Below are 11,308 nucleotides of genomic sequence, written 5' to 3'. Positions count from 1 at the left end.
ATTATTTTACAAATTTAAACATGTTTTTGAAACATTCTAAACATTTTTGTGCGTTTTTAAACACATTTAATACATTTTAACATCTTAATCCAGTGTTTTAATCCTGCTTCCTTTAAGCATGGATAATACTGACTGAGTGTGCATCGGAGTGAGAAAGATAGGCAGACAGACTTGCCCAAATTATTGACTAGTTAAATGTCATTCACACACTCAGTGTTTTTTCGCTAGTGCCTCCAATGTCCTGCTGGAGGAGAATAGCAGCCAGTGGAGAACCAGACCCTCCTAGTGGGGTCCGGGGGTACGCCCCCCCGGTAAATTTCGTTTTCACCTTTTTAAAGTGAAATGCATGAATCTGGTGCACTTTGAGAGGACAATTAAGAGGCTAAATATGAGGAATTTTGTGTGAACAAATAATTTGGAGACACTGGGTCTGATGAATTAGAAGCTATTGAAGAAGGACACATGGATTTTCCATAAAAATATTAATTTAAAATAAACAAAATGTATGCAGGGTCCTCTGGGTTGGGCTTGGTGCTCTTTTTCTTTAACGAGACCTATTTCTCTGTAATTTACTGAATGCATTTAAATGCAGTGAGGGGAACGAAGCAGAAGAACTTGTGTCCAGCTATGCCGTGATCTTAGTATAAAAAAGAAAAACTAAAAAAAAAAAAAAAAAAAAAATTTTTTTTAGTTTTTCTTTTTTTTTACATATTCATCCGCGCCCCCCCTGCCATAACCCCGCGCCCCCCAAGGGGGGCGCGCCCCACAGTTTGAAAACCGCTGTACTAGTCCATCAGAACAGTTAAAAGGGCCAAATAGGAACGTCAGACATCAGCTAGGCTTTATTTGTGATTGTGGTCGGTCTATGTTAGAAACTGTTCTTAAATTGTAGGCAATTTTTTTCCCGAGTCCCCACTCCCATTGTTTAATCAACCACAGTAATTCATCATCTTTATTATAGAAGAAGCAAGCATGTTGTGTAAACCAACCCAAGGCCTTCGGAGTCAGCCTTGCTTTTATTTTGAAGACCAACATAAATGTGATTTCCGGTAATGCTTTGCCTGGCTTGACTCTACATCTGCGCCAGTCATCTGTCCCACTACCGACTGCCGAGCCCGGTGACGCAATCGCATCTCTGATCACGCGCACACAGTTTGAGTGGCCTAGAACAAGTGGAAAATCACTAATTTCAATAATACATTCAATATGAATAGAACCCTAAAGTGGAAAAGATGTAAACAACAGTCAAGTGGGATTACACATTGACTTTAAAGTCTCTAACGCAATGGAATATGGTTATTAGATATGTTATCACTGTAATATTTATATCATTACTTTATTTAATAGTCTTAGAGTGTTCTGAACACCAGAAGAAAGTATATTCTATTGATGTCAAGACAACATCAATCAATATGATAAATGTTTGTGAATTTACTGTATGCATTTGTGCACAGTGTGATAGTCATCATACAGTCAACAGGAGTGAGTTACATTCTCAGGCGACTCATTTCAGCACCACGGACAGATTCCAACATGTTAAGTCAATAATTGGCATCCTGTGAGAGAAAAGTGTGTGTGTGTGTGTGTGTGTGTGTGTGTGTGTGTGTGTGTGTGTGTGTGTGTGTGTGTGTGTGTGTGTGTGTGTGTGTGTGTGTGTGTGTGTGTGTGTGTGTGTGTGTGTGTGTGTGTGTGTGTGTGTGTGTGTGTGTGTGTGTGTGTGTGTGTGTGTGTGTGTGTGTGTGTGTGTGTGTGCCATAGACTGTAGGTAGGTGTGTGCCTGCGTACCATGTCGTCATCATTCCACATGGGTTTTCCTTTACTGGCCCGAACACACAACAGACTTGAACACGTGGCGCAGCATGCCCAAGCTACAGTTGAATTCCCAGCACTCTATGGATACTATACAGGCTATAGAACTAAAGGCCTCCCCTGTCATCCCTCAGTAATGGATTTCCTTTAAGCCTGCACTGATCAAAAGCTTTTGTTATGGGTTTTTTTCTTCCTTAAATGCTCTCCATCTAGGGATTTAAACCAGAATGCACTTTGGTCTGTGTTCTATTCAATCCTCTTTCGGGCTCTCTGGATGCACTTTGCCCTCATGCTCAGACACTGACTTAATCTCAAAGAGGAGATTTTAGTCCGTGGCTCACCTCCGCTTTGTGTCTAAAGTGGAATCCCCCTCCCTCAGCTGGGGGCACGAGAGGAATCTGTGCTGGACAAGAGAAATATCTGGTTTTCTTAAAGGTCACGCAGAAGTGAACGTCTAGCCGTTAAGGTCAGGGGCAGTGATGGTAACATCCTGTGTCAGCCTTGCTCTTTACCTGTATAAGGCCTCATCCAGATACGCCACCAGGATACATTCCTTCCAAAAGAAAACCTTTCCCCTACAAATGGCACCCGCTGATTAAAATCTGAACAAGGTCCCTGATGTCGGAAGAATTTGCATTAATGTTTTGTGCGACGAAGCGAGACTCGTGTTGTTCTTCGCTATGCAGGCTGAGATATTTACGAGGTCCCCGACGCTCACTACACACAAGCCTTATGAGAAATAACCTCCGGGAACTGCTGATTCAGCTGACTGCAGCAATGTGCAGGGCCTCCCGATAATGAAACCGAAGCTATACCTGGAAATTATGATTGGATTGGTTTGGGATTTCTGTTGATCTGTTTTTGTCTTTTTCATTTTCTTTTCCGGCGCCACTGCAGAATGTGTATGTATATTGCACTTATTGGAATTACTATTGATCTTAAAATGTGAGGCACTATGAAAGTCCACTGTGGCATCTCTTGCAGTGGGACTTCTGGTGAGATGAGAGTGTGTGGGCAGTGTGTAAATGAGCGTCCCGAGACTCTATTAAGGAACGCAAATGATAAAAACTGCTGCACAAGAAAAAATGAGAACATTTAAAGGGAGGAATTAAGAAGAACTGCGGGGTATCACAGCTGTGGAGTGTGACAAATGATCCAAAACAGCCCACAGCATTAAGAAATATCTCCTTTTGCTGCAAGTTCTGCAGGTTTAAGGATATGATATAAATGAGAATGAGACACAAATGCATTTTTTGACAAGCATTAAAGCTTTAGTGCGTAACTTTTTCATGTAAATAAATGTTGGTTACATTCAAGCCATCGCAGAACACATTGACACAAAGTTAATTAAACCTTTCAGCTGCACAAAACTCTCTCTGTATCAGTATGGCATCGTTTACAAACTGTCGCCCCCCAACACTGGCGCAGGAGTTCAGAAAAATCCTAAGAAGCGCCCACGAAATGTTGAAGTTGTTGGTTCTACTGCTTAGAAAAAACCTGGACGTACAGCAGAAGGAATTACATTTAAAGTGCGATCCCCGAAGGCTTACCTCACGTAGATGTGCGTCTGTGTTGTTGTAATATACTCAGAAATACTCTTGGGGGTGACAGAGGTTACGCACTATAGCTTTAAGCTATCGCCTTGGGAAGCTACAGATGAGCAGCTCTCACTGCGAAAGTGTATCCTTCGTCATCCCCCGCCTCCTCTGCCTCTCACACGTCAGACCCCCTTTTCTCAGCAGGCCCCTGACAGTGCCTCACCTGCCCACTTACCTCACTTAACTGCTCAGGAACTGCTTATCACCTCATTAGAGCCTGTGTATATAATGGGGAGATGACCTGCTGTTGTTTGTCACTTTCCTCTCTGAGAGTGGGTCCCTTGCCCGCCTCTGGATGGGTTTGTTGTGCTGACTGGCAGCCTGGTGCTAAATTATAAGCCTCCTGCAGTGTGCTTATTGGTCCCAGTTCCATCATTTCCTGTTACAGGTGCTGTAAATACTGGGATGGAGAGTCAGGCTGCCACATTACAGTATGGTGCCATGTTAGTTTTTGGGGTATTTTTTGGGGGACTTGAATAACTCTCCATTCCATTTCATGAAGTCGATCCTATCTGAAGTCTTGGATTAAAACAAATATTATATAAAGTGCTTTACTGAGAAGCACTAAAATGTTGTGCCTTTCTGAAAACCTGTGTTCAAAAAACCCAGTTAGATTTCAGGAGAGGCCACGCCCCCAAATTCCCAACATAACTCAGCACTACCTCAACCTGTAAAAAGTACACCCCCTGATACCCTTGAATCTAATTGGCAGTTAGATTCAAACCAGCAGTCAGATTCAGGGCCAATCAGAGCAGACTGGGCTTTTTCTCTAAAGCAGAGCGTTTCACAATCAAAAGAGGAGATTCAGCAATGATACTGTGAGAAATATAAAGGTTTTTCCTGTATACTGCAACATGAAAACAGTTTGTAGCAAAAATCAAAAAAAGTATTTTGAACCTGAAAAAGAGTACAATATGTGACCTTTAAATTAGTTAATCGCTTCATTTGCAATATTAAGTGTTTTGAATGAAAATCGTGTTATAAGACTACATAGAGCATCTCTGGTTTTAGTTAATTGACAACTCTAGCTACATGTGGCGCGAATGACTGACAGTGTGTGAACCCTCCACCCACAGGGGTCCTCCTGCAGGCCCGCAGACCAGCGGCACCACGCCAGCCATGCGCCCAGGCTCCCACTGCAGCCTCATCCAAAAAATGCTCGATCAAAAGGGACACTTTCTCCCCCACTCGGTCCTCCGTGGAAAGGAAGCTGTTGGCCCGTGCTGTGCACCTTGGCAGCTCAACAGAGTGCAACCCAGATGTGTCTACTGTCCACTATTACAACGCGAGGACATTGGAGGAGGCGCGCGATACAGTCTGCATTCTCTGGCAGGTAATTGAGGTTTGAGTTACACAGATGATGGTTGATGTGTCCTGCCGTGGCCCTAATCAGCCTCTCTCTCTTAACCATCAGCACTGATATATGTTTATTGTCCCCTTGAAACATTTCTCTTCCTGCTGGAGTTGACATGAGCCGTAGAGCCCAGAGTGGTATATCAGATGAGGAAATTACTGTAATTTCACTCGTCAAGCTTTTGCTGCAGCATGCAACCCAGAGGTCACCTTTTTCTGGCTTTGCTGATTAATGTCGACACAACCCTGTCATTTCACGGCCAAACATAGAATAACATGCTTGTTTTTTAATTTATTTATTAAAGTTGCCTCTCTCTTTACAATGTCCCCAGACTCCAAACATTCTGAAACATTTCGTCGAGCTGATAGGCCTAATCAACTTTGTGTCAACTCGTTTCGCGATGGCTTGAAAAATATCCAACATTCATTTATAACAAAAAGTTACGCACTATTGCTTTAATAGCTTGAAGATTCAGTTGGAAATTCACACCTTGTGTGAAATTGCAGTTATTCACCTAAATCTTGCACATAAGCCAATTCATCTCTTTTCCTTCAGTTGATGATTGTGTAAGTTAAGGATTGGACTCCCATTTCACCACTACCATGGTAACACTATTACATGAAGCTCCTTTAGGTAGGCTATGAGTCACCTGATAACATATATTTGCAGTCAGGGGCATGATAGTGAAGAGAAAAAGGTGGAACTAAATAGCCATGTTCACACAAAAGTCTAGAATTAGACTTAGAATTAGTTTGTTTTAGCTGCAATTTTGACATCATTAGCATTTATAAGTAAACTATTACTGTCGGCTAAATCAAGAGTTCGACGGGCAGTAGCCTATTACAGCCTCTGCCGTGAGTCTGATGTGTGAGGATATTTCCGTAGCAGCCTGGTGATATTTGTACATGATTTAATGAAGGTAAAGATGCCAGAGTGTGATATCTTCCCCACCTTCTCCATTAATCAACATTCATGTCCTGCGGCCTTCAGGTGGATGCGTGGATTTAATGAACTGAAGACAAAGCTTTTCATGCAGTACGAAACAGGTGTCTCATCTTCTTTCTCAGACTGCTGCTTTAACAATATTTAACCTGCTACAGTTAGTTAACTTTTTGTTGTTGTTGTTGTTGTAGAATTAGCCTTCACAGTTAATAAAACGTTTCTGAATGGTTGACCCTGACACATTTTGAAAAGTACGAAACGCCGAATTTCCAAACATCTTTATTTTGTTTCTGTAACGAGAAATATGAATTGAAAGAGATTCATTGTTCCCATTCACTGAAACATTCAGGAGGAGGCTCTTAATGCTGACAGGCTCAAGGATGGAATAAAGATGTGCTGCGTGTAGGTGTAAAGGGGCCAATGAGGGAACAAGCAAAATAATCAGATTCAGAATAAAGTGAAAAACAAGACGTAAAGGGCAAGAATAATCTAAACCTGGTCGGAAAAACATCTTTTAATTAACATTCCCTCCTCATTCTTGTGAGAATATTTCAAACAGTTCTCTCATACCGAGAGATATTAGGTGTTCAAAGAGAAACCCTACAGGATGTGATTATTGATGAGCATGCCGTGAACTCAGGTCGTGATCGAGGCTAAAAACAAAAGAAAATACCATCTGAAATATAAGCCAGTTGCCATCTATTTTAAAAAAAAGTATTTATCTTCCTGCCTTTGTTAACATGCACACTACCTCTCTGAAAACGGGCACATGTGCCAAAGCAGTCACGTAATAGTAGATCAAAAAAGTTTAATTAGGTCAGCGTGTTCCGGGGCCGCCTGTGATTGGTGTGTTTCGCTTTGAACTTAATTGTGTCAAAACACCTTTTTCATCATTTAAAATCTGTGACTGCAGCGTGATGGCACCTTTTTGGGGGGAAAAAAGAGAAAAAAAGTGCATGTTTGTTCACACAGGGACATTTTCCGAACTACTCTCTCTTGAGCTGACGTGCACCAAATGGATTTCCTTTTTATATGCCGTATCAGGCGTCATTTTATTAGCGTGGAAGATATACTGTATATATACAGTATATTGGATGTACATTTATTATGTAAAGTATATGAACCCTTTCATGCTTCAGAGTTATTCAAAAGCTATTTCCTTGTATGCATGGGGGTTTTAATGCTATAGTTGCACATCAGCCCCCAGAGGGGATCTTTATTATTGTAATGATAGTTGTATATTGTATTATATATATATATATATCTTTTATAATACATAATTGTATTTAATTGGCTTGTTAAACATCTATTATTTACATTTGTAAAACTGAAAAAAAAATCATGCATAAAGAAGAAAGAAAAAAGAAAAAAAAGTAATTCATCCATGAAGGGGTTATTTACATGAAAAGCAAAGTTGTCCAAGGTGTACTCAATTACAAAGAATGGATGAGGTCTTCATTAGATTAGCTTTATCAAAACAGATCAATTAAGGGTGGAGTCAGCGATTCTCCTCACGATCTGCTACCTGTACGTACTGTCTGTGCGCTTAAAAAAATATCCAGTGTTACAGCCTAGGCTCTGTAAACAGACATGTTGCTAGCTACGGTGGGGTCCCCTTTGTTTACATATCCATTTACAGAGCCTAGGCTGTGTATACTAACACAATATTTTTTTTCAGCACTCACATAATACAGACAGTGGAATGCAAGGAGATATTCACTGATTTTGTCAAAGTGATTTTGACAACAAGCATTTTTCCAGAATAGCTGACTGTTTTTTCCTTCTGACAGGTGAAACCAGTTTTGCCTAAGATTTGCATTCTTTGTTATTAAAGTATGCAGCGTGTGCATTGCAGACAGGAGCATGTTGGTTCATTGTGCTGAGGTCCAGTCTGATTATGGTGGTTAATGGTCCATCCAGCTGGTGGGCTTCTGTGCCAGGTAAACTGTGCCTTTTGAGCTGAGTCAGGGACTGTCCGGGCCCTGTGCCCAATAACTATGGCAGTCCACAGTTCACTTCTGTATTTTACTGCCAATTTTACAGCAGCGTGGCTTAAGACTGCATGCCGCATGGAGACGGCCATCATCACACATTCCAGGCACACGCTCACTGGAAACTGTCCCGGGGTCTTCAGACCCTGTTTATGCTTCCACTTTCCCAAATTGCATCCACGCCAGCTACCTGGCAGCTGGGCTTCTTTTGTTATATTGGCCTTAGAAATGGATTAATTAATGTCTGGCCAAATCTGCCATGTGCGCTCACACCGCTGGGTCGTAATTAAATTTGTGTCACAACAGTTGCAGGTACTCAAGTCTTTGGGTAGTAATAAGTAAGGAAGTTTGAATAAAAAGAAAAGAGGGAGGATTTGTGTAGCACTCTTTGGGTGAGTTGTGAATTTGTCATTATCTACAGAAAACACCTTCCAGAGAGGCAGAAAGGAGATGGGGCTTCAAAAGGATACTTTATTTTCGCAATCCAGACACACTAAAGAAAAACATTAAGGGGAGAAAGCTTGCAGGGAGAATCTCTGGGAGGCCCGGTTATGGCAAGCTGCTTAGGTAACTGCATTAGACAACCAAACATCAAAGCCTGAAATATTCAAGGGGCCCCGAGATGGCGAGAAACGTACAAATGGATTATTCGTCCTTGAATAAACACACACACACAGAATACAAGCACGTACGTGGCAGAATGAGGAGAAAGGGTTCATGAGGGAGAGTTTGGTAAATTGCTGTGGTTTTCAGATGATGAAAAATAGTAATATGATGAGGGGAATGTGTTTCCAAGACTAGAAGTGGTGTTACATCAGATCAAACAGAATCACACACCTTTCTCACCGGCTCTTACCCAATAAAACCAATTCAGTAAACTTACAAAATCCAGCTGTCACCACTAGTGAGAGTATTAATATTGGGACTCTGCTCTGTTGTGCTTTGCTTCCTACATTAGGTGCCACTTCCAAGAGAAACTGCTCAACAAGGCGTCTAGGGCCGTGATGAAGCATAAAACCGGCAGCCTACAGGGACGACAGCCGACCGTGTGGGAGACGAAAAATGAGTCTAAGTTCTCTGCACGTGCGGGTAGGACGCCTTGTGATGAATAGCTAACCTTGTTTCCCCAAAAAACTCTCGCTCACATGCCGCAGCTTCATCACTATGCAGCTTTATCTTCATACATCTTTACTCTCTTCCCCCCTGCCTGATTTATTGGCGGGGTATGGCGGCGTCGCTAGGCCCTGCATCAAACGCCACGGCATTTTGTGCACTAGTGCAAATGCTTACATAGACGGCGCAAAGACGGATACGTTTGTAAGACGGATGAAGGGTGCACATTTGAATTGCAAAACTATTCAGATACTCATTTCAAGGATTTACATGGATTACTTGGATAAACATGTTTTCTCTGTGAAGAAAACACCTTTGTATCCAGTGGCAACATGTGCCTAGGTTCTGCGTGAACTGGACAAATTTCCCCACGAAAAAATTATGAGTTCAGTCTCAGGATCCACACCGGAACAGTGACCTTTCTTTACCTGTTAAATATGCATGATGCCTTGTTGTGCAGGTGCCTTCAGGATAAACCCACATCAATAAGAGATATTTAGTCGGGTATTAACGGAAAGAAGCTTTGCGACATTATTCAGGAGACTCTTTAAGCACGGCTGTGATTCACAGTTAAGACCAGATATTACGGCCATCTGGTGAAGATTCAGAATACCAGGAAGCTTGTGTCGCCCACTCATGAAGCGTGAGTGTGTCCTATCCTGTGGCCCACTATTTAAAATGCACTGTGCATTTGTGGATTTCTTCTAGGGATAACTGCAGCCCTAATGTACAATCTAGGAAGATTGTTCTGTAAGCCTTAAAAGATCATATCTGATAGAAAAGAGATGAAACCATTTTGGGCGAAGCTTAACGTGAGCCCCAGCCACCGGTGCAAGAGGTGCAAGACCAGGGGCCCGGGTTATTCTCTTATCTTTGTGGCCAAAGCTCTCTGGCAAAGCACCCCTCATGGCATTTAAAACACATGTCTGCGATAACATCATTGGTTCTTTTCTCCCTCCCTCTGGCCCCCAGAGAGAATCTCTGAGCATCTCTAAATGTCACGTTAAGTGCTTCTCTTGTCCTGCGCTGACACAAAAACGTGGCGCCCTCTGAATACAAAGAAGGCCCATGCTGGATGGCTGCCATAGCTCAAAGAGTGCGACAGTTATCTTTCCTCCTCTTTCCGGCTCTCTGCCTCATTTGTTCAAACTGTCAAAAGTAACATTTAGTCTAATAAGGGCTACCCAAAGGACCGCCAAGACTTCCATTCAGGCTCCTAACTAAATTTGAGTGGGAGACTGCATTCATAAAACACAAGTCATGGCTTCCTGGAACATTACAGTCAGTTGAACTAAATTTAAGACACCCCCCTTGCAGTAAAGGTATGTTTAAAAGCAGCAAGAGTGCCGGCAGTGCACTAATTGTCCTGTAACTTAATACTGGGAGGATAATATAATTAGATCCTCCAAGTAAGAAATCAAGAGAGCAATGGTGTAGAAATTACGACTCCTGTAAATGCTAATGTCATAACAAGGTGCTGTTTTAGCCGCCTGGAGCTGCGTCTGAGCAGGTGTGAGACATAAATTAGATTCCTCCTTGATGGTTACCCTATAATAGCAGTTTCTGCAGTGCTGTTTTTCACATTGAGGTGAGTTTGAACAAAAGGTGGGAAAGTGCAGGAAAAATCTGCATTTATAACATGTGATGACTTCAACGCAGAGCACAGAGACAGAGCTGCTCTTGATTTTGCCACCAAAATGTAAAGCTTAAGTCCTAGGTTATAGGAGTAGTTTTAAATTCTTAGCTTATTTGCTGTCTTGTCAAGAGTTGGATGAGATCTTCCGTTGCCTGTCATGCCTTTGCTGTGAAGGATGCGGCATTAACATTGGAAGCAAGAGGCTCTGTCCAAAGGTTAAAAAAGTCAAGACTTCTTCAAGCCCCTCTAAAGTGGATGAGTGAACCCATTTTGGTCTTGTTTGGTGGATCTGTACAAAAATCAGAATGTTAGAGCAGTCATTTTTGGTTTCACAGGAATAGCTGTTTCATAAGGCTAAGCTAAGCTAAATGGCCGTAGCTTCATATTTAGTCTACCAAATGGAAGTGAGCCAGTATTACCAACTTAGCAATTTTGTCACTAGATGGTTGAATGAGCGCCTATAGAGAAATCTAGCCAGTCCTAATATTTTTGAAATATGAGGTAAATTTGATGCAATTGATGAGATCATAGCAGCTTGAGGAATAATAATAGCTTATTATGAGCCAATTAGAGTCAGTCAAAGGAATAGTTCATAATTGTTTTGCTTATTGCCTTTATCTTGGGTTCAAGACAAGACGACAGAAACCATTGCTGTGCATTCTTGAAGAAGAAATATGGCAAAGGTTGCTTGTCACTTTTCATCAAACTCTTGGAGAGAACACAAATAAAAGTATCCATAAAATGTTGAACTATTTCCTTCCATTCACACTGCCTTCAAGTGTGGCCATTCTGAACAGCCAAGTTTTTGTGTAGGCGCAACATTGAAGTGGCCACTTCCTTTGAAGCATAACCCAGCCTTAAGTGT

The sequence above is a fragment of the Ammodytes marinus genome, assembly GCF_949987685.1.
Source record: "Ammodytes marinus genome assembly, chromosome: 24".
Classification (NCBI taxonomy): Eukaryota; Metazoa; Chordata; class Actinopteri; order Uranoscopiformes; family Ammodytidae; genus Ammodytes; species Ammodytes marinus.
The sequence above is the reverse complement of the archived record's forward strand: the minus strand, read 5'-3'. Positions refer to the sequence as shown.